We start from the raw sequence: 22,004 nt of genomic DNA, 5'->3' as shown, positions 1-22,004 counted from the left end.
CTCTCCGGGAACCCGCTGCCTGTCAATCAAAGGAGGCCACGCCCATTCTGGCGAGGCGCGCCAAAGGCTGTGGTGAGGACGGTTGCGCGATTACGTCAGCGTTTCCCCGCCTGACGTTCTGAGGGAAGGCGGGACGCGTGGGAAGAGAAGGCAAGCGGTCGCCATCTTGGTAATGGAGATGGATGGGATCCAGTACTCGATGGGAACTCTTCTGTTTCAGTGGAGAGTCGTTTGAGGTGGACTATTACTATCAGTTGGCAAAGGGCAGAGAGATCCCTCTGTAATTTCCGGAAATGAACGAGATCCCTGTCTTCCCAGGTGAGGGAGACGAGATTATGGATTGGTCCCATCGTGGTCTCGAACTCAAGTAGGGCTTAAGTTGGCACCAGAAGCCCGGTTGGTAGATGGTGAGGCTGGGGTAACTTTGCCATGGTGGTAGAAAGATAGTTGTAAAGATTGGCAAAGGCCACTCACGTGAAAGATGGTCATTTATAACTGAGTACTCTGTGGTGAACCTCTGGAATTCTCTGCCCCAGAGTTATGGAGGCCAGCTCATTGGAAGTATTTAAAGTAGTGGTATATTTGTTTTTGAAATATAAGGGGAATTGAGAGAGTCCTGATTCGGGTTTTGACTTAAAAAGTTGACAATTCCTCCTTTGCCACACCCCCCCCCCCACCCCTAGATGCTGCTCAACTCACTGAGTTCCTCCAGCAGATTGTTTGTTGCTCTAGTATCCGCAGTCTCGGGTCTCCTGAGAGCTGTGGGAATCTGCGGAGGAATTGAGGTGGATCATCTTGACTGATGGGCAGGTTTGAGGGGCTGAATGGCCTCCTTGTGCTCATATTTTCAGTTGAGGGCACCTTCCAGTTCCAACACACAAGGATTGTCTCTTTTTTCTTCATTTCTGGTGGGGTACGACCTTGAGTGTTGGACCTTGGATGTTCTGGTTCTACTGAAGAACCCACAGACATCAAACAAAAACAGACCAGATCTGGGTCCCTTCATCAGAACTGGCACCTGAAACATTAACTGTTTCTCTTTCCATGGATGTTGTCTGACCTGCTGGGTGTTTCCAGTGTTTTCTGGTTTTGTTTCACATTTCCTGCATCTAGTTTTTTTGATTTTCATTAACTTACAAATGGATGGTTATTGGCTGTTGCTGGATCTAATGTGATTTCTTTTTGCCCAGCCATCTTTTTTTTTAGATGAAAGGACTAATGTCAAAAGACCCTTTGTTAGAACTGGGAAAGAGATTAAAAATGTTAGTTTTCAGTTGTAGAGAAGGTGACAGGAGGACAGATCAGACAAAGGTAAAATCTGTGATAGATGTTAATTTTCAGCCTCTGCTACACGAGCTTCATTGTATGACAAATCCAGAAAATATAGAGAGCAGCATCAATCACTGTAAATGGCTTCGGTCAACTGCACAAAATCCTTCGACTGAGAGGATACCTCAAGTTTGGCTATGTTCAACTACTTGCCTTTCTGCATCTACTGGATGATGACATGGAAGCCATGATCGTAACCATCAAGTCCACTAAAGTCCCATTCATAGTGTAGGCAATTAAACAAGGTTAGAGAATAAGGGATTGGGGGTAATACACTGGTGTGGATTTAGAGTCACAGAGTAATGCAGCAAGGGCACAGGCCCTTTGGACCAATTTACCCATGCCCATCTATCCCTCTGAGCCTTTCCTATCCATCTACCTATCTTAATATGTTGTAAATGTTATTGTACCAGCCTCACCCCCTTCCTCTGGCAACTCGTTCCATATATGCACCACCTTCTGCATGAAGAAGTTGCCCCTCAGGTCCCTTGTAAATCTTTCCTCTCTCACCTCAAACCTATGCAGTCTAATTTTTGATTCCCTTTCTCTGGGGAAGAATTGTGTGCGTTCACTCTATCTATGTGCCTCATGATTTTATACCTCTGAGGTCAAAAGGACCTTAAGGATTGGTATTTGTTCATGGACAGGAAACAGTGTGATAAATGAGTCATTTTCATGTTGGGAAGGTGTGACTAGTCAGGTGCAGCAGGGATTGGAGACCTAGCTGCAGGTAACACCCACATCGCGGGCATGGATGAGGGGTTGCATACCTAGAAAATGGACCGTACCTTAATGCGAGGGTTGCCTATATTTGTTTTCCTTGAAGCAGAGGAAGCTGAGGCATGACCTGATAGAGGTGCACAAAATTATGGGGGGGATAGATATGGTAGATAGTAAGGATCTTCTTCCCATGCTGGAGGTGTCTAGAGCAAGAGGTTGTAGGTGTAAGGTGAGAGATTAGGAGGTCTGGAAGGGATCTGAGGGGCAAGTATTTTTTTACATGTAGAATGGCTGGAAACTGGAATGAGCTGCCAAGCTGGTGGAGGCAGGTACGTTCATAACATTTAAGAAGTATTTAGAAAAGCACTTGAATGATGAAGTAAGAGTGAGGAGCCGAATGATATGCTCCTACTTCTGTTTCTTCAGTTCTAATCTCACCAATCCTCTAATCTTTCTCACTCCAGTATTGCATCTCGCTTCCAAGAATCTCCCCAGTAGAGTGAATTAATCTACAGGATGAAGGGGAAACTGTTCAACCTTTGTCATCTCCACTCCAACCTTAATCACTGAGTTAAAATATTCCAACAATACTTGCATAGCTGCAGACTTCAAGGCTGAGCTCCAAGTCATTGTTGAATCACATGACATGGGCCTTGCCCTAAACACCACAAGTGAGAGATCCTCTTAACATCTTGCCCACCACAGCATAATACTGTCGCCTAACAAACAAGATCCACAAAGAGAACCTGGAAAAAGTGGATCACTATCCATATTTTGACAGCTACCTCTAGTTAAATATAGACATTGATAATAAAATTTACTGCTGCTTCCAGTCTGCTAGCAGAGTGTTCAGCTGAGTAAGGAAAAGAACATGCTAAAATACCAATCTCAGATCCAACACCAAACCCATCATCTCTTGGGCAGCATCGTCTTCACCCTTCTCTATGTGTAGGAGAAATAGATAATCTAGATTTGATATCTTGAAGTATCACAGCACTGTCTGTACAAAATTCTCCAAATCCATCGGCAGGATAGGCAAACCAATGTCAGTCTCCTCCCAGGCCAACATCCACAGCAGTAAGGTTCTAAGGTCCATCATGGCAAGAGATTTCCAGGATGACAGAGAAAATGCTTCAAGCTCTCTCAAAGTTTCATTGAAAAAATTGTAACGTTCTCACTGACCTGTGGGAATCTCTAGGCCATGATTTCTCCAAATGGAGAAGCAACCAAGAAGGCACTGAGCACCTTGAGTCTTTACAAAGGGAGTATGTGAAGGCCAGTGCAATAGTAGAACAATTGCATAACACTGCAAGTGACTTGAAAAGAATAAGAAATGTAAGTTTTGGAAATCTGAACTGGCACATAAAATGCCAGAAATACTCAGCAAGTCAGGCAGAAGCTTTGAAGAGGGAAAAAAACATTTAATGTTTCAGGTCAATAACCATTTCTCACTCCACAGATGCTTTTATCCCAAAAACCCACCCTTTCTAGTCAAGCAGCACCTGCCCTACCTGTGGCAGAGTTTATGAATCCTGCGTTGGACTCATCAGCCACTTCAGAACCCACATAACTGCAGTGAAAGAGAGTTGTCCTTAACCAAGGGACAGCCTGAGAAATGGACTTGTGGATGTTAGTAATGGCCCGTGCAGGAATTTCACTCCATCAGATTTCTCACCCAAAGCCTGTCATTTTCCTTTTTAAATATAGCTTTTCTCAGTAGTTGTGTTTTTCTCTCTCATTTTGTACCATGACAGAAACAGGGGGAAAAAAATCAGTTTCATGTTACCACGGACAGGTGCCTAACTGTTTGGATAATGGATTCTCTTCACTTTCACATGGTCCATGTTAAACGTAGAACAATACAGCACTGGAACAGGCCCTTCGGCCCACAGTCTATATGCCAACCATGATGCAATTTAAACTACATATCTGCCTGCATGTGGTCTAGATCCGTCCATTCCCTACCTATTCATGTGTCTGTCTAAATGCCTCTTAACAATAGCTATCATATCTGCTTCCACCACTTCCCCTGGCAGTGTGTTCCAGGCACCTACCACTTCCTGTGTGTAAAAAAAAAAGCCCTAAATCTCTTTAAACTTTCCCCTTCTCACTTTAGAGCTGTGCCCTCTGGTATTTGACATTTCCACCCTGGAGAAAAATAGTATCTACCCTGTCTATGCCTTTCATAATTTTATATACTTCTGTCAGGTTTCCCCTCAGCCTCTGCCACTCCAGAGAAAACAATCCAAGTTTGTCCAACCTCTCCTTATAGCTAATGGGCTCTAATCCAGGTAGCATCCTGGTGAACTTCCTCTGCACATCCTCCTGTAATGTGGTGACCAGAACTGCACTCAGTACTCTGAATATGGCCTAACCAAAGTTGTATGCAGCTGCAATGCGACTTCCTGACTTTTATACTCAAGCCCCGATCGACGAAGTCAAACATATCGTACACCTTGGCCAGTATCTGCTTGTGTTGCCACCTTCAGGGACTTGCACCCCAAGATCCCTCCATACATAAAGGAAGTGAGAAGTTCTGTTGGGTGTCTGCGTGATTTAACCTCTCCCGCCTTCTGCACTGACTACCTCACGTTATTTTCTTTCTCCTGCTTTACCCCATCTCTGCTCCCTAAATCTAATTCACTCTACCCCATGTAGTGAGTTTAGAATGCTGCTGGACAATTAAGGTAACAGGGTATTACATGGAACTTTGAGCCCACACAACACAAATTAAGATCTGGTGGGCAAGCACTGCAACTCAGATGATGTACAGTGTGACCCACTGAGACAAGTCAAAGTCGAGTATATTATCATCTGCACAAGTCCATATGTGCACATGTGCAACGAAAACCTTGCAGCAGCATCACACCCACATAGCTTCATATAAGCAGCATTCACAAGAAAAACATAAATTATATACAATTTTTACAAGAAAAAAAGCACAATTAGAACAAAAAGTCCATTTAGTACAAAATGATCAAAGTGGACAAAATGTTGCTGAACTGTAGTGATTAGGGTTTTGCCGGTTGGCTCAAGAAGGGAAGTAGCTGTTCCTGAACCTGGTGGTGTGGGACTTCAGGCTTCTGTACCTCCTGCCCGATGGGAGCTGCGAGAAGATGGCACGGCCTGGATGGTGGGGATCTTTGATGATGGATGTTGCCATCTTGAGGTAGCGCCTCCTGTAGATACTACTGATGGTGGGGAGGGATGTGCCCGTGATGTATTGGGCAGAGTCCACTACTCTCTGGAACTTCTTACATTCCTGCACATTTGAATTGCTGTACCAGACCGTGATGCAACCAGTCAGGATACTTTCAATACTACATCCATAGAAGTTTGTTAGAATGTTCAGTGACAAGTTGAACCTCCTTAACCTCCTAATATGGGATAAGTAATATGGGATGTGGTGCCTAGGTAAACATTTTCTCTTTTATGGAGTAACAGAAGGTGAATCAGGCAGGTCTGAATTCTGCTAATTTTAAATTCGGATTGATTTTTTTGCCTATAAAGCTGGAAAGTTTAAACTAATTAATGAACCATTGGGATATTGAACCAGGATTGACCTTAAAAACGCTCACTTTTAACGCTTCAAAAAATTAAAAGGTGTGCCAATGCATTCTGATTTTTGTGTTTGAGACTACTTCAATTAACAACAGGAAAAACACCTCAAGTACCTCAAAACAAAATACTGGCAGTGCCTGGTGGAGGGTTGACTGGACTGGACCGAAGACAGCCTTATAATTTACCAATAGTTGTAAACAGCACAAATGTTTTATTAGTGAAATACAACATGTTTTTAATGGGAATGAAACTACCAATAAGATTCACGGTAGTTACAGCAGTTAAAAGGGGGAAAATATCCCAACCCATTAAGTTATTGAAAAGGTAGTGCATCAATTAAATTCTAAATGTATTAAGTCATATTTTAACTTTTCTGTGATGTTGATCTGAATTATGATGATTATTGCTTGTTTGCCGTAATGTGTGAAAGTTTGCAATGACTATTTGTTGTTCTGGTTGCCACATCTTAGAAAACATGTAAAGAGGGTTCAGAAGAGATTTACTGGAATAATTCCAGGGACAAGGGACTTTAGTTAGGTGGATAAACTGGATAAAGTTAGTAAAGTGGATAAGGTTGGCGTTGCCTTCCTTGGAAAGGAGCAGGTTGCAAGGCGATCTGACAGGTATTTAAAATAATGAAGAGTCAAAAAAATTGAAAAGAGTTAACAGAATTGATAAAGAGAAGAGTGAAAAAAACTGCAGAGAGAGAAACACAGACTGCAGATGCTGGAACAACACACACAAAATGCTGGAGGGACTCATCAGGTCAGGCAGCATCTATGGAGGGAAATAAACAGTCAACGATTCAGGTCAAGACCCTTCATGAGTCCTGATGAAAGGTCTCAACCTGAAACACTGACCGTTTATTTCCCTCCATAGATGCTGCTGCCTGACCTGCTGAGTTCCTCCAGCATTTGGTATGCTTTGCAACAGCAATTGTCTTTGGGATTATGTAAGTGTCCTGCTTCCAGAATTTGGATCTTGCTTAAGTGTTCTGTTATGGTTTGGTCCAAATCAGGACTACTGAGGTATCCCAACTTTATACTACTTGTAACCTTAGATGTGCATTGCTTCCTGATGGAAGTCACTTTGCACAGAAGGGATGCCTAAGACCACCCAGTGAGCTGTCATTGGCAGTCTAATCTAAGGTTATACAGACTGCAAAATCCTGCAGACATTGGATATCTGAACCAAAAGATCTCTGAGAACATTCAGAGTGGTGACAACGAATGGGAAATCTCATTGCCAAACTGATTAAATCAGGGCCAAACTTGGCCTGATAATATGTGATATTATTTCCAGCACATGGGTCATGTTTTCCTCAGTTATTCATGAGCAGGCAAGTTGGAGATGGCAGATTTTCATCAGGAAGCAGCAGGAAACTCCTTTGAATGAAACATTTCATCCTTGAGAAGTAAGAGGTTGATGTTAGACAGGGTGGTGAAGAAGGCGTTTGGCACGTCTGCCTTCATTGGTCACGGCATCAAGTACAAGAGTTGGGATGTCATGTTACAACTGTGTGAGATATTGGTAACACTGCACTTGGAGTATTATATGCAGTTCTAGTTGCCCAGCTATAGAAAAAATGTCATTAAGCTGGAAAGAGTGCAGAAAGGATTCCCAAGAATGTTGGTAGGACTGGAGGGCTTGAGTTATAAGGAGAGACTGGATATGCTGGGGCTGTTTTACTTGTAGTGTGGGAGATTGAGGGGTGACATTATGGGGGTTTATAAAATTATGAGGGTCATAGATAAGGTGGATGGTCACAGTCTTTTACCCAGGGTAAGGGAGTCTACAACTACAGGGCACATGTGTTAAGGCAGGAGGGGAAAGATTTAAAAGGGAACAGAGAGGTTTTTCCACACACAGGGTGGTGGATATATGGAACGAGCTGCCAGAGGAATTGGTAGAGGTGGGTACAATTACAACATTTGAAAGACATCTAGACAGGATAGAAAATGTTTAGAGGGATATGGCCCAAACACATCCAAGTGGGACTAGCTCAGGTAGGTACCTTGGTTAGCATGGACAAGTTGAGCCAAAGGGCTTGTTTCCATGCTATATGACTCTACCTGGGCAAGCAAATTTCTCTGAGTGCAACAGACAGGAAGACTTTATTTCAGTACAAAGTGGACAGCCCCAGGTAAGATCGACTCTCCCTCTGTCCAGCTTTACACTGCACAGTGTTATTTTTGTGGGCCATTTGGAGATTGCAAGAAGATAGAAATTGGGTACTGTAGATGGTATATTAGTAGAGGCAAACCTTGTACAGTAAGCTCTCATTTATTCAGTATTTATGCATCTGGAATTCTCATGCAATTTGCAAAAATTTCTAAGAATATTAAGCAATTTCTTCTTCTGAAAATAAGTTTAAACAATGAATTTTATTTTAGGTATATTGCAAAATAGGTGTGAAAAGGCATCTTAGTTTATTGGCGTTTATACATAAGGGCAGTGCAGTTGGAGGCTGATTAGCAGGAACGTCCTCTGAAGATTTGGCACTTCATGTGAGGGTGAGTACAGTCTGATTTATTTTTCCTGTATTTTACCTTAATACTGTTTAGCTTTGAAATATATAATTACAATGTAAAATATTGTTACTTAAAAGGGTAGGGATATGACATATGGTTTGCCAATTTATTTAAAGGTTTATGCACAGAATACAGTGTGTGACGTACAGTAATTTTATTTAGTGTTTTTCATTCAACCGGTACCCCCACATTCTCATTGATGCTGATGGCTGAAAGTATCCTGTATATGGGTTGCAATGTGGAAAGAAACAGGTCTATGTTTATGGTCGATGAAGGGTCCTCAACTTGAAAGGATTTCTCTCTCCACTGATGTTGCCCAAACTGCTGAGTGCTCCCAGCATTTTCCGTTGTTGTTTTGGTTGTGTCTATGTGAATATTTTTACCTGCACCAAACATGCTTTGAGATTCCACACAACATAAATTGCAGAATTAGATTGCTGTGCAGCCATTTTGTGCTCGGCAATGTCCCCCAAATAGCAACAGGATGAATGTTTAGAAAGGATTGACCAGGATATTGTGATAACTTATGGCTTTTGTTGAACTGTGTCCTGGGATCTTTGTAGTTCACTCGAAGTTTAGCACTTGTGTTAAGTCTTGAAAAGTTAATTTCTTTTTAATGTTCTTTATAGAGCCACCTTGATTGTTTGTGAACCAGTTCCATCTCTGTGTTGATGTATAAATCACATTTCATTGAAAATAAATCAAACCAAAATATTGTTCTAGTGTTTCACAATGTACTCCAGTCCTTCTAGTGCCTGTAAACCACAGAAGAAATGCCGTTGGACACTGTATTTCCTCTCCTGGGACACATAGGTATAAATGTTCCTGTGGAAGATCGATAGGCATGCAGGAGCAATCCCATGTGGAGGTTCGTCACTCTGTCTGCTACTCCCTCTTCATTGTGCAGCCAAAGATCACGGGCTATGGGAGTGCAGCATCCCCTTCAAATTGTGTAAGAGAGGCTGCAGACTCTCATATGTGAAACACAGAAATAGCAGGAGCACAGAGCTGCCTTTGTCATAGTGCAACACCAGAGGGAACCCTCCTCCCACATACCAGTCAACCAAGTCAGCGAAAGTCAAGAGCAGACACAGAGTGCTCACAGATCAAAACATAGACATGGTACTGCGGGCAGCAAGTGTTAGAGTGAAGCTACCCCACCACTAGGAATGATATAGAAAAGATTTGCCTTTATAGAGCCTTTCACCATCTGAGCATGTCCCAAAGCACTTACAGCCAATGTCGTATTTCTGTCATATCATGACCATCATAGGTGATGGTTTGTGCCCACAAACCGCTAAATGATAACAAGCAGATTATGTGTCTTTAGGTTCAGGTTGAGGGATCAGTACTGGTCCCAGGACACTGGGGAGATCCCCTTGCTCACCTCCAAAATAATATGGGATCTTTTATGTTAGCCTGGTTTAATCTGACACCTCCGACTGTACCTAGGAGCTTCAACCAAGATTACGCATTCCATTGTCTGGAGTGGGACTTGAGCCCACGGTTTCCTGATTCACTCGGGGTCATTGATCCTTTGCTGACAATAAGGTTTGCGAGCAGCCCCTTGGGCCTGCCCTGTTCCATTAGATCAAGGCTGATCTACACTGTTCAAAGCCATAATTTACTTACCAAACAAAAATAGTCTGTCCCAAAAGCCCATTTACCCTTCAGCATCACAGTAGACACATTTCTAGACTCTTGCTGCCCTTGATGTATGGAATGTGAGAGCCAATTCTCAAGCTTGATAGAGCAAGACAAGAAGCAGGTGGCAATCCTGACATTGGGCGCTGTATGTATAGAATTTGCATGTTCTCCCTGTCACTGTGTGGGTTTCCCCGGTGCTCTAGTTTCCTCTCACATCCCAAAGGTATGAGAGGTTGGTAGTTTAAATGGTTGCTGTAAATTAGTGTAGGTGAGTGGTAGAATCTGGAGGAACAGCTGGAAATGTGAGGAGAATGGAGTGGGATTAACATAGGATTGGTGTAAATGGGTGGTTGATGGAACGGTATGGACTCAGTGGGCTAAAGGGCCTGTTTCCATGCTGAATGACTTTGTGTCTATCGCTCAGATTAAAATTTAATTGAAAAGTAAGAAGTTATTTTCATAAAAAGGTTGTACAAGTAAAATGACTGTAAGAACAGAGAGACCTGGAGGTTTGCATTTACAAATCTTTGAAGGCAGTGGAACAAGTAAATAAGTCTGTCAAAAGAAAGCTTACAATATCTTTGGCTTTATCAATTGTGGCAATGAATACAAAGCAAGGAATGCACCTTAACCCTTTGAAAAAAACATTTCTTTAGACCTGAGCTGGTATATCCAATTCACGGCATCACACCATGGCGAGGGTGCAGAGGGTAAATGTACCATGGTTGAGGTACTTCAGTTACAATCATAATCAGATTTATTCTCACTGAGATATGACATGAAATTTGTTGTTTTGATGCAGTGGTACAGTGCAAAGACAGAAAAATCTATAGATAAAAATAAATAAATAGTGCAAAAAAAACGAGGTAGAGTTCATGGACTGTTCAGGAATCTGATGGCAGAAGGGAAGAAGCTGTTTTTGAATCGTTGAGTGTGGGTCTTCAGGCTCCTGTACCTCCTCCCTGATGGTAGTAACGAGAAGAGGGTCTGTCCCAGATGGGGAGGGTCCTTAGTGATGGATGCTGCCTTCTTGAGGGCCTGCCTCCTAAAGAAGTCCTCGATGGTGGAAAGAGTTGTGTCTGTGATGGAGCTGGCTGAGTCTACAGCCCTCTGCAGCCTCTTGCAATCCTGTGCGTTGGAGGCTCCATACCAGGCTGTGATGCAAGCAGTCAGAATGTTCTCCCGTATACATTTATAGAAATTTGTAAGAGTCTTTGGTGACATACCAAATTGCCTCAAACTCCTAACAAAGCAGAGTCACTGGCGTGCCTTCTTCATGATTGCATCACTGTGTTGGGCCCAGGATAGATCCTCTCAGATGTTGATGCCTAGGGGCTTGAAGCTTCTCACCATTTCCACCACTGACCTGGGCAGGCATGGTAGTGTAGTGGTTAGCGTAACGCGATTACAGCGTCAGCGACCCGGGTTCAATTCCGACTGCTCTCTGTAAGGAGTTTGTATGTTCTCCCCATGTCTGCGTGGGCTTCCTCCGGATGCTCCGGTTTCCTCCCACATTCCAAAGACATACGGATTAGGAAGTTGTGGGCATACTATGTTGGCGCCAGAAGAGTGGTGACATTTGCAGGTTTCCCCCAGAACACTCTACACAAAATAAAGATATCAATGAGGACTGGTGTGTGTTCTCCCGACTTCTCCTTCCTAAAGTCCACAATCAGTTCCTTGATCTTGCTGCCACGAGTATGAGGTTGTTGTTGCAACACCACTCAACCAACCGATCTATCTCAGTCCTGTACGCCTCCTCGTCGCTATCTGAGATTCTACCAACAACAATGGTATCATCGGCAAATTTATAGATGGCGTTTGAGCTGTGCTTAGCTACAGTCATTAGAGAGTAGAGCAATGGGCTAAGCACGCATCCTTGAGGTTCGCCTGTACTGATAGTCAGTGAGGAGGAGATGTTATTACCGATCCACACTGACTGTGGTCTCCCGATAAGGAAGTTGAGGATCCAGTTGCAGAGGGAGATACAGAGGCCCAGGCTTTGAAGCTTGGTTATTAATACTGAGGGAATGATGGTGTTGAACACAGAGCTGTAATCGATAAACAGTAGCCTGAGGTATGTCTTGCTGTTGTCTAGGTGGTCCAAAGCAGAGTGGAGTGCCAGTGAGATTGCATCTGCTGCAGATCTGTTGTGGCGGTGGGCAATATCACTCAATAATGATCTAGAGCACGAAGCTCTGCCCATCTCCTGCCACAGCCCTCCTATTGCACCCTCTGAGACAGTGGCATTAAGCCAGCTATGACCTGACCATCAACAACCTTTATAAATGCACCATAGAAAGCATCCTATCCAGATGTATCCTGGCTTGGTGTGGCAACTGCTCTGCCCGAGACCGCAAGAAACTGCAAAGAGTTGTGAACACAGCTCAGCACATCACGAAAACCAGCCTCCCCTCTGTGGACTCTGTCTATACCTCACTGCCTCAGTAAAGCAGCCAACATAATCAAAGACCTCACCCACCCCGGACATTCTCTCTTCTTCCCCCTCCCATCGGGCAGAAGATACAAAAGCCTGAAAGCATGTACCACCAGGCTCAAGGACAGCTTCTGTTGCACTGTTATAAGACTATTGAACAGTTCCCTAGTACGATAAGGTGGACACTTGACCTCACAATCTACCTCAATATGGCCTTGCACCTTATTGTCTGCCTGCACTGCACTCTCTCTGTAACTGTGACACTTTACTCTGCACCCTGTTATTGTTTCCCATGTAATACCTCATGGCACTGATGTGATGAAATGATCTGTACAGATGGCATGCAGAACAACGTTTTTCACTGTACCTCGGTACTTGTAACGATAATAAACCAATTTACCAACTGATAGTAGCTAATCTACAGCACAAAAGGTGGCCATTCAGCCCATTGCTCTACAGAGAACTAGCAGAGGCCCAATCTATTCAGTCTCTTCCCATCCTCTTTCTCCACTGTCCTGAAAATTATTTTCCTTCAAGAGCCTTCCCAATTCCCTTTTTAAGGGTTTCCACACCCTTCTAGGGAGTCGAAGATCATCAACACTGTGTGAAAATGTTTTTCATCACATCTCCTCGTAACCTTCACCTCAGACCTTTGTCCTATGGTTTTCATATGGGAATTAGCAGATTTGGAAGTTACTGGTTTACATGGCTTAATCATGGAAATCACGATAATAGAGATATTGGATTACTATACACCCAGTTAATAGAGATTCTGGGTTAATGAACAAGCGGTTAATTTGGTGTTGGGTTAATGCCTCCCCCGCTATGTGACATTAGAATATTCGACATACACTCAATTCATGAGGGTACTGTGATGACGTGTACTTTGATAATGAGGATTGCTCGATTTTGATGAAAGGTTGACTTGAAGCATTAACCATTTCTCTCTCTCAGGTGCTGTGCTGGTGAGTATTTTCGACATGTTCTATTTCAGATTTCTGCCATTTTCAGTATTTTGCTTTTGTGGTGAAGTACATTAGTCAAACGTTATGTTAATTAAAAAAATAGGAAGATTAGATTGAACGGGACACTTTTTGTGGATGTGCACCGTTAGGTGAATCCTGAATCAAGTGCATCCTATAGCAATGCTTGATTTAAAATTATCAAACATTACAGCATAGGTGGCCATTCAGCGCATTGTGCCTGAAAAAGGTCTCCAATCATTCCTACCAACTCCACCCTCTTGCTTTTGAAATTTTTTTCCTTATCAATTATATTTGTTCAATTTCCTTTGAAACTTCCCATTGACTGCAGGTTCCACTGCAGATCACGACTTGCTGTATTAAAATCCAATTCACAACTAATCAGACCAAGGGCTGGCAAATGGGACTAGTACAGCTGGGTACTTGATGGTAGTCATGGATATGGTGAAGTGAAGGGCCTGTTTCTGTGCTGTATGACTCTATGACTACTCACTGCCTTACAAAAAAGCTTCATATCTCTCCTACAGCCCTTTTGTCAATTGCCTTGAATCTGTGTCCTCTACCAGGAGAAATAATTTTGTCATATTTATTCTATTGAAACACAACACAGTAAATCTCTCCTTGTGTTCTCTTCTATAGTTAAGATAATCTCAATTTCTCCCATCTCTCCATCTAAACGCCATCTATAAATTCGCTGATGACACCACTGTTGGTAAAATCTCAGATGGGGATGTGGAGGCATACAGGAGTGAGATAGATCAGCTGGTTGAGTGGTGTCACAACAACAACCTCGCACTCAATGTCAGCAAGACCAAGGAACTGATTGTGGACTTCAGGAAGGGGAAGTCAGGAGAACACACACCAGTCCTCATTGAGGGGTCAGTGGTGGAAAGGGTGAGCAACTTCAAGATCCTGGGCGTCAACATCACAGAGGATCTGTCCTGGGCCCAACACATTGATACAATCACGAAGAAGACACGCCAGCAGCTCTACTTCATCAGGAGTTGAGGAGATTTGGTGTGTCACCAAAGACTCTTACAAAGCTAGGGCTTCTCTCCAATGAGAAAAGAGGATGAGAGGTGACTTGATAGAGGTGTACAAGATGATAAGAGACATAGATCGAGTGGACAGTCAGAGACTTCTTCCCAGGGCGACAATGGCTAACACGAGGGGACATAATTTTAAGGTGATTGGAGGAAGGTGTAAGGGGGAGGTCAGGGGTAAGTTTTTTTTACACAGAGAGTGGTGGGTGCGTGGAACACACTGCCAGCAGAGGTTGTGGGGCAGATACATTAGGGACATTTAAGAGACTCTTAGATAGACACATGAATGATAGAGAAATGGGGGGCTATGTGGGAGGGAAGGGTTAGATAGATCTTAGAGCAGGATAAAATGTAAGCACAACATCGTGGGCCGAAGGGCCTGTACTGTGCTGTAATGTTCTATGTTTGGTGGAGAGCATTCTGACTGGTTGCATCACAGCCTGGTATGGAGCCTGTAATGCATAGGGTTGCAAGAGGCTGCAGAGGGTTGTAGACTCAGCCAGCTCCATCATGGGCACAACCCTCCCCACCATCAAAGAGACCTTCAAGAGGTGGTGCCTCAGGACCCTCATCATCCAGGATATGCCCTCTTCTTGTTACTGCCACAGGGGAGGAGGTACAGGAGCCTGAAGACCCACACTCAACGATTCAGGAACAACCTCTTCCCCTCCACCATCAGATTTCTGAATGGTCCATGAATCCATGAACACCACCTCATTCTTCCTTTTTTTTTGGCACTTTATTTATTTATTTTTGTTATCTATGGATTTTTCTGTCTTACACTGTACCGCTGCATCAAAACAGCAAGTTTCACATCATATGTCAGTGATAATAATTCTGATTCTGATTCTGAATGCCTCTGCCACACATGAAAAATAGGAGCAGACTCAGCTCAGATCTCATCGTGATTCAACGATCACATATCACTGATAGTGTAGATTCCAATACTGTCAACAGCAGTAGAAAGGAATGTACTGTACATCTAATCTCAGGACAACGTCATCCTTTATCTGTCCACTGAATGGGGAAAAATGTAATCAAGTATAACATATTACAACTCCTGATTATGCAGCATGTGATGGAATGTGACAAATGGGCAAACTCCTCTGGAACACAGGATATATCAGAGTCTGAGAAAGAAAGACCCTTGTGTACTTAATGGCTTTTACCACCTCATAACATCTCAAGTATTTGAAGCTAATCAATACTTATATAATTTTCTTAAGTGCTTCCTCGGGCTGCAGGATGACCTAATTCCATTCCAATTCTGGTGGCTGATACCAATGTGGAATCCACAGACTTTGCCACAAGTGGGGCAGAAGGTGTTTGGTATGGTGGGTCCATGGGTAGTTTGAGAGGAGGTGTGTTTCTTCCACTGGTTATGCTGGCCTTTTGTGTGCCCTGTATTGCATAGATTTGAGGTTTTCAGTGCCAACCTGAATGCTCCTTCTTCACTTTGAGTGATTGTAGGCCAGAGATTCCCAGGATCCTCTGTGATGTTGTATTTGTGAATTGTTCCTCTGTTCACCTGATAATTTCTTACAGTGACAGAGCTCAGAATAATATCTGTTTCAGGAGTGTTCTATCAGGCACACAAATGACGTGGCCTGCCCAGTGGAGCTGAGTGTAATTAGGGATGCATTTTTGGGGGTGTTGTCCTGGGAGAGACGCTGACTTTTTTAAGTTTGTCCTGCCAGTGTATTTGGAGGACCTTATGGTATCAGTCAGTGTTTCTCCACTCTCTGTGGTACCTGCTGTTAATGGTCCAAATTTCAGAAGCACGAAGGACAGCTGGAGTCACTGCTCCCTATTAAACCATGTTCTGTGCTGGGTCTGAGGCCTTGATCTTCAAACATCTCTTCCTCAGCTGACCCAGGGTTGCTATGGTGAACTGAGGCGATGGTGAATGTCATCATCAAGTCTGCTTTTACTGAGAGGTGGCTCCCAAGATATAGACATAGGGAGGTACAGCACAGAACAGGCCCTTCAGCCCACTGAGTGTGTACTGAACATCAACTACCCATACACACTAACCCCTTTTTATTCTCCCTACATTCCCATCCACTCTCCCCAGATGCTACCATTCATTTACACTCTAGGGGCAATTTACATTGTACATGTACTGTGAGATATCAGTGTAATGTTACTGTAGGACTCTGAGGCATATCAGGGTAATGGTACTGTGAGTGGTATATAGGGTATAATGAGATTTTCACTGCAAGAAGCATGGTGTATATCAGGGATTGTTGCTAAGGGGTGTGGGATTTATCAGGGTAATGTTACTGTGCAGAGTCTGGGTTTTTCAGGTTAATTTTACTGTGAGGTATGTAGGAAGAATGTGAATGATGTCACGGTGAGAGCGTAGGGAATTTCTACTTTGAGTAGTATGGCATACACCAGTTTACTGTTAGGGAAAAATCTGGGGTAATTCAGGGTAATGTTACTGTGAGAAGTGTGTGATCAGAGTAAGGTCATTCGGTGAGTGAAAGCAAAAGAACTGTTACTCCATCGTCCCCCATGGTGCAGTCCCCTCCCACCACTTCAACAACTTCCATTTCCCTAGCCCTGACTGCCTCGTTTTCACCAGGGACGCTAGTCCTGTACTCTTCTATCCCCCATCAGGAAGGCCTCGGTACTCTCCGTTTCTTTCTGGATAACAAACCCAACCAGTTCCCCTCCACCACCACCCTCCTCCGTCTGGCAGAACTGGGACTTGCCCTCAAGAACTTCTCCTTCGGCTCCTCCCACTTTCTCCAGACCAAATGTGTAGCCGTGGGCACTCGCATGGGCCCCAGTAGTGCCTGCCTTTTTGTTGGCTACATGGAACAGTCCATGTTCCAAACCTACCCCAGCACTGCTCCCTCACTTTTTCTCCGCTACGTTGATGACTGCGTTGGGAAGAACAGTGTAATACTGAGAGGAATTTTACAGTGAGGAGTGTGAGGGTACCAGACCGATTTTACTGCAAGGAATATTGGACATAACAGTGTAATGTTACTGTAAGGAGTGTGAGTGTATTGGATTAATGTTACCATTCTGATTCCTGGGATGGCAGGACTGATGTAACAGATTGGGTTAATTAGACCTGTATTCATTGAAGTTGAGAAGATTGAGAAAGGTTCTCATGAAAACCTGCACAATTCTCCCAGGACTGGATAGATTAGATGTAGGAAGGTTGTTCCCTATTGCTGGGAAGTCTGGGACCAGGGTCACGCTCAATACAAGGGGAAAGCCATTTAAGAGTGGGATGAGGGGAAATGTCTTCTCCCAGAGAGTGGCACATAGAACAGTACACCACAATACAGGCCCTTCGGCCCACAATGTTGTGCTGACCTTTAAACCTTGCCTAAGACTACCTAACCCCTATCCCTCTATTTTAAATTCCTCCATATGCTTATCTAGTAATCTCTTGAATTTGACCAATGTAGCTGCCTCCACCACCGCCCCAGGCTAAACCTGTGGAATTCTCTCCCACAGAAAGTAGTTGAAACTAAACTGTTAAATATATTCAAGAAGCAGTTGCATATTTTTCCAAGGACTAAAGGGATCACAGGATATCGGGAGAAAGCTGGAGCAGGTATTAAATTTGAATGATCAGTCACGATCATGTTGAATGATGGAACAGCTAGAGGGCCGAATGGCCTACTGTTTTTCAACAGTTTCTATGTATGCCAGGGTGATGTTATTGTGAGAAGTGTAAATCACTGCAGGGTATGAGTAGGGTAAAGATACTGTGAGGAGTGTAAGGTCTATCAAGTTAATGCTACAAGGAAGAGTGTTGGGTAGATATTGCTGTGAAAAATATGGTGTGGAAGAGTAACATCACTGTGAGGTCTCTCAGGGTGATATTGCTATGAGGTATATGGGGTATATCAGGGTAAAGTTACTGTGAGGGGCTATATCAGGATGTTACTGTGAGGAGTGTGGCGTATAAGGGTAATATCACTGTGAGGTCCAGCAGGGTGACGTTACAGGGAGGAGTGTGGTGTCAGGGTGAGGAGTGGCACATTGGAAATATGTTATTCTGGGCTGTGTGGCATAACTAATAACAACTTTAAGTATAAATGGAAATATCTTTTATCTCGGTATTTTCCTTTTGCATCCTTAGATAGTACATGACTTCCTTATATAAAACTTGCTTTATAGTTATTTACTGTGTGCACCAGTGATTAGCATGCTTTTGCAGGCTGCAGCGATGTTGGTGTTATCTTGGAGATTATCTACTTGAATAAATCAGCTCCCGGGGCTTGCAGTGGGATGCTGGGCGCCTCTTGCCCCAAAAGATGTCTGGGCCAGATGAAGCAACACCTGGCCCTCTCTAAACGTGACAGCGCATGCCATGACAGACTGCCTTGTGTGTGTGGTGTTTCAGGGGGTTGGACAGGGGGATGGACAGGAGAGCTGGACTGGCAGATGGAGGGTGGACTCCTTTATATATACCACTATGCTTGGAGCACCTGCAGTTTGTCGGCAGTTGTTGAACATATCCAGCAATGAATCAAGTCTTCATTTTTGTTCTCCTTGCAGGGCTGTTGCTGGCTTCGTCCTGGGTGCAGTCAGCAGGTAGGAAGGTTTGGGGTTAGGGAGGTAATGTCCTGCATCACTTCCACTCCTGCTCACTGCCGTGGATGTGGGGGTGATATGGGATCAGGCTTGGCTGTGAATTCATGCTCCCACCTTTGAGCAGGGTATCCACAGCCAGAGAGTAATACGTGAGTGGTGAAGGAGTTGCTCAGGCTCCACCAACAACCAGGGCAAAAGGACAAGCTTTTTTCTACAAGGTTACCTATCAAACTCATTGTCCACCTGCCAGGAGTTACCCTCCTCCCTGAATACGACAGTGTGCCCCGCTCTGAGCTCAGGGTAGATAGTATTCCCTTTGAGATGAAGTGGTTTAATTCTCATCTGCTAATTCCTTAAAGTGTCTGGAATTCTTAAACATCTTCCTTTCTTTTGTAGATTGCCTTTAAAATTGGCTTATGATCTAATTTTTGGCCCTCTGCCCTGAAGTCACCTCTGCACGTCGCTGTTTGATTCGAATATCTTCCGCCGTTGGTTATGTGGTGTGAGAGGAGCTGTTGTGAAATCCTCATTGAACATTGCACCAAAGCTTGAAATGTCACCTCTCCTATTCAGTGTGTTTGTACTCTGAACCATATGTAGACCCACGGGATCGATAGTGGTGGTCAGAGCTAGTAAGCTCTGACCACCCCCATATAGAGCCTGTGTGTTTAATTCATTTATAAATTGGCTGAAGGTTGGGAGGGAATGTGTTCGTGGCCTCCTGCTCTGTAGCTCAGTGAGTAAATTTGAGGTGTGGGCAAACAGGGATCCTGATCTGAACAAGGGCAGGGAGTTCAACAGCTTGCCTCTTTGCTCCTAGTTTCTGGAGATGTGACATCCAATCTGTCGCTGCTTTTTGCCTCTGCTAACAGTTTTATTACATTGCAACTGGGTCAGTTACCTTGGTGTGGGACTGGTCAGATATTGATGGTCTCCAGGTTTCGTTCCACTGAGCACAGCAGGGAACCAGCTGGGTTTCTATGGCAATCTGACGGGTTCATTGGTTGCAGATTATTTTCAGATTCTCATACTCCTCTGTCCCTCCACTGTGAGCAGGAATGGCCCAGAGATTCCCAGTGATCAGTGGGGATGTTGCAATTCAAGGAAGCCTTGAGCACATCCTCGAATCTTTTTCTCTGTCTGTTTGATAATCTTGTTCTGTGACAGAGCTCAGAATACAGTGTCTGCTTTCGAGTCTGGTGACAGGCATGCCCAGCATAGCTGACAAACTAACGCAGGGCCTCAGTGCCAACGATGGCAGTTTGCTTACCTGCCCAATGGATTTGGAGAATTTACAGGAATGGTTTTGGTGGTATTGTTCCAGTGCCTTAAGATAGCTGCTGTAGATACTCCAGAAGCATGCAGGAGATAAGGGATCACTTGTACCTGACAGACCATGGCGGTTAGTGCTGCTGCTACACTACCCCAACAAACCAATCCTGACCTTAGGTGCTGTCTGTGTGGAATCTGCACATTCATTTATCAACAAATCATACACATGGGACCTATAGGTTAATTGGCCACTAGAATTGCCCCTGGACAAGGCGAGTGGGAGAAGGGCGAAGAGAGGGGAAAGGTTACTGGGAAATGCACATTTACTGCTTCCTCTGTTGCAGAGAGTTCGCTGATGGATCCCTACAATGGAAAGCTGAGAAAAGGAGAGATTTTCTGTCACTGCACGAGTGAGTATTGTGCTCGGCCAGTCACTGATTGCAAAGGATGAGGAGTGGTGTGTGTGAGCTGCACTGAGGAGAGGCACTTCCAGTGGTAGGGTACGAGTGGGAGCAGACATCACTGAGGTGGGTGGGGGAGTGCAGAAGGGCTTTGTGCTGGTGATGAGGGGACAGATCAGCCATCGTTTCCATGGGGATGGGAGCTGAGGGCACAGCATTGATGTCAGCCTCACTGTCCTGTCTCCCCAGAGCGGCACAATGGGATGGTGAGATGCAAGAGAGAGACTGCTCAGACCATCAAATCAAACAGAAAATGTGTTTGCAAAAAGAAAGGTATGATGGAGGGGAGAGGAGAGGGGGAGGGGGAGGGAGGAGGGGAGGGGGAGGGAAGGGGAGAAGGAGGTAGAGGGGGAGGGAGGTGAGGGAGAGGAGGAGGGGAGGGAGGGGAAGGTAGAGGAGGGGAGGTGAGGGAGAGTGGGGAAGAGGGAGGGAGGCAAGTTGGGGGATAAGGGATTGCTGTTAGTTGTCAGACTGACTTTCCCCTCTCCCCTGACTGCTGTTCAGGGCTACTCAGCGAGCTGGGGTTTGCTGACAAGTGTCAGTGATTTAAAAAGGGGGAACCTTTACCCAGTGACCACAGCTGGGTGATGACCGTCTGCAACCTTCCCTTTGGCAGGAAAGTACCACCGGCTGAAGCAATGTTTCCGCATCTTTTCCCCGGACGTCCTCAGCTGAGGGACAAGCCAGGAATGAGGAGGATTGGACGATCCAAGCCTCCTGCAACCACCGCCTCCCCGCCCCCCCACCCCCGGCCCTTTCACCGAAGCCCACGCCAATGCTCTTTGCTTAAGGAATGTGATCGCCCTGCACAGCCTCGCCCTCAGCCTTTGCTCCACGGCCAATTCCTTGATCATTATTTCAATCCATCATTCCCTGCTCTTTTGATAGAACAAGCAAGGATTGTCTGCAAAGGAAACTGTTAAACACAGCTGGGAGCAAGGAACTCAGCGCTACGAGCAGCATCTGTGGAGGAAGAGTTGTCGAAACCCTGCCTCACAATTAAATACCAAGTTCCTGCCACCTCCCACTAAATCAGCCCGCTCTCACCTGCCGCCAGCTGTGTTGGATCCATCTGATTGCTCTGGGCAGCTGCTCACCTTTTATCTGAACCACGGCAGGTAACAGGACTACCTACCTCCCACAGTGCACAAGGCTGGCCAGTGGTTGCTTTATTCGTTTTTCAGAAAACGACAAAGCTGCAGCTGTTGGTAATCTGGACTGTAAACACATGCTGAAAATGCTCAGCAGGTCGGGCAGCGCCTGTGGAGACAGACACAGTTACCATTCCAGCTGCATGACCTTTCATCAGAACCAGGTCAAAAATTAACCCTGTTTCTCCCTGTACGGCTGCTGTCTGACCTGCTGAGTATTTCTGTTTTTTTTAAAAAATATATTTCTTAATTTCAATCTTGCTTTTTACCAATTTTGTTGAGATCTAAACTGTGACAGGTCCACAA

The 22,004-nt window shown here is 44.6% G+C and overlaps 1 long non-coding RNA gene across 1 annotated transcript; it reads left to right on the top strand.

Moving 5' to 3' along the window:
• The first annotated feature begins 162 nt into the window (after positions 1-162).
• LOC127586561 (uncharacterized) lies at positions 163-21,986 on the top strand. Its single transcript, XR_007958705.1, has 6 exons — positions 163-318; positions 8,004-8,123; positions 18,779-18,814; positions 20,431-20,496; positions 20,737-20,820; positions 21,164-21,986. It is a non-coding gene; the product is annotated as an uncharacterized LOC127586561 (long non-coding RNA).
• Positions 21,987-22,004: the final 18 nt, after the last annotated feature.

Source organism: Pristis pectinata, chromosome 37, assembly GCF_009764475.1.
Source record: "Pristis pectinata isolate sPriPec2 chromosome 37, sPriPec2.1.pri, whole genome shotgun sequence".
NCBI classification, from domain to species: Eukaryota; Metazoa; Chordata; class Chondrichthyes; order Rhinopristiformes; family Pristidae; genus Pristis; species Pristis pectinata.
The sequence above is the reverse complement of the archived record's forward strand: the minus strand, read 5'-3'. Positions and strand labels throughout refer to the sequence as shown.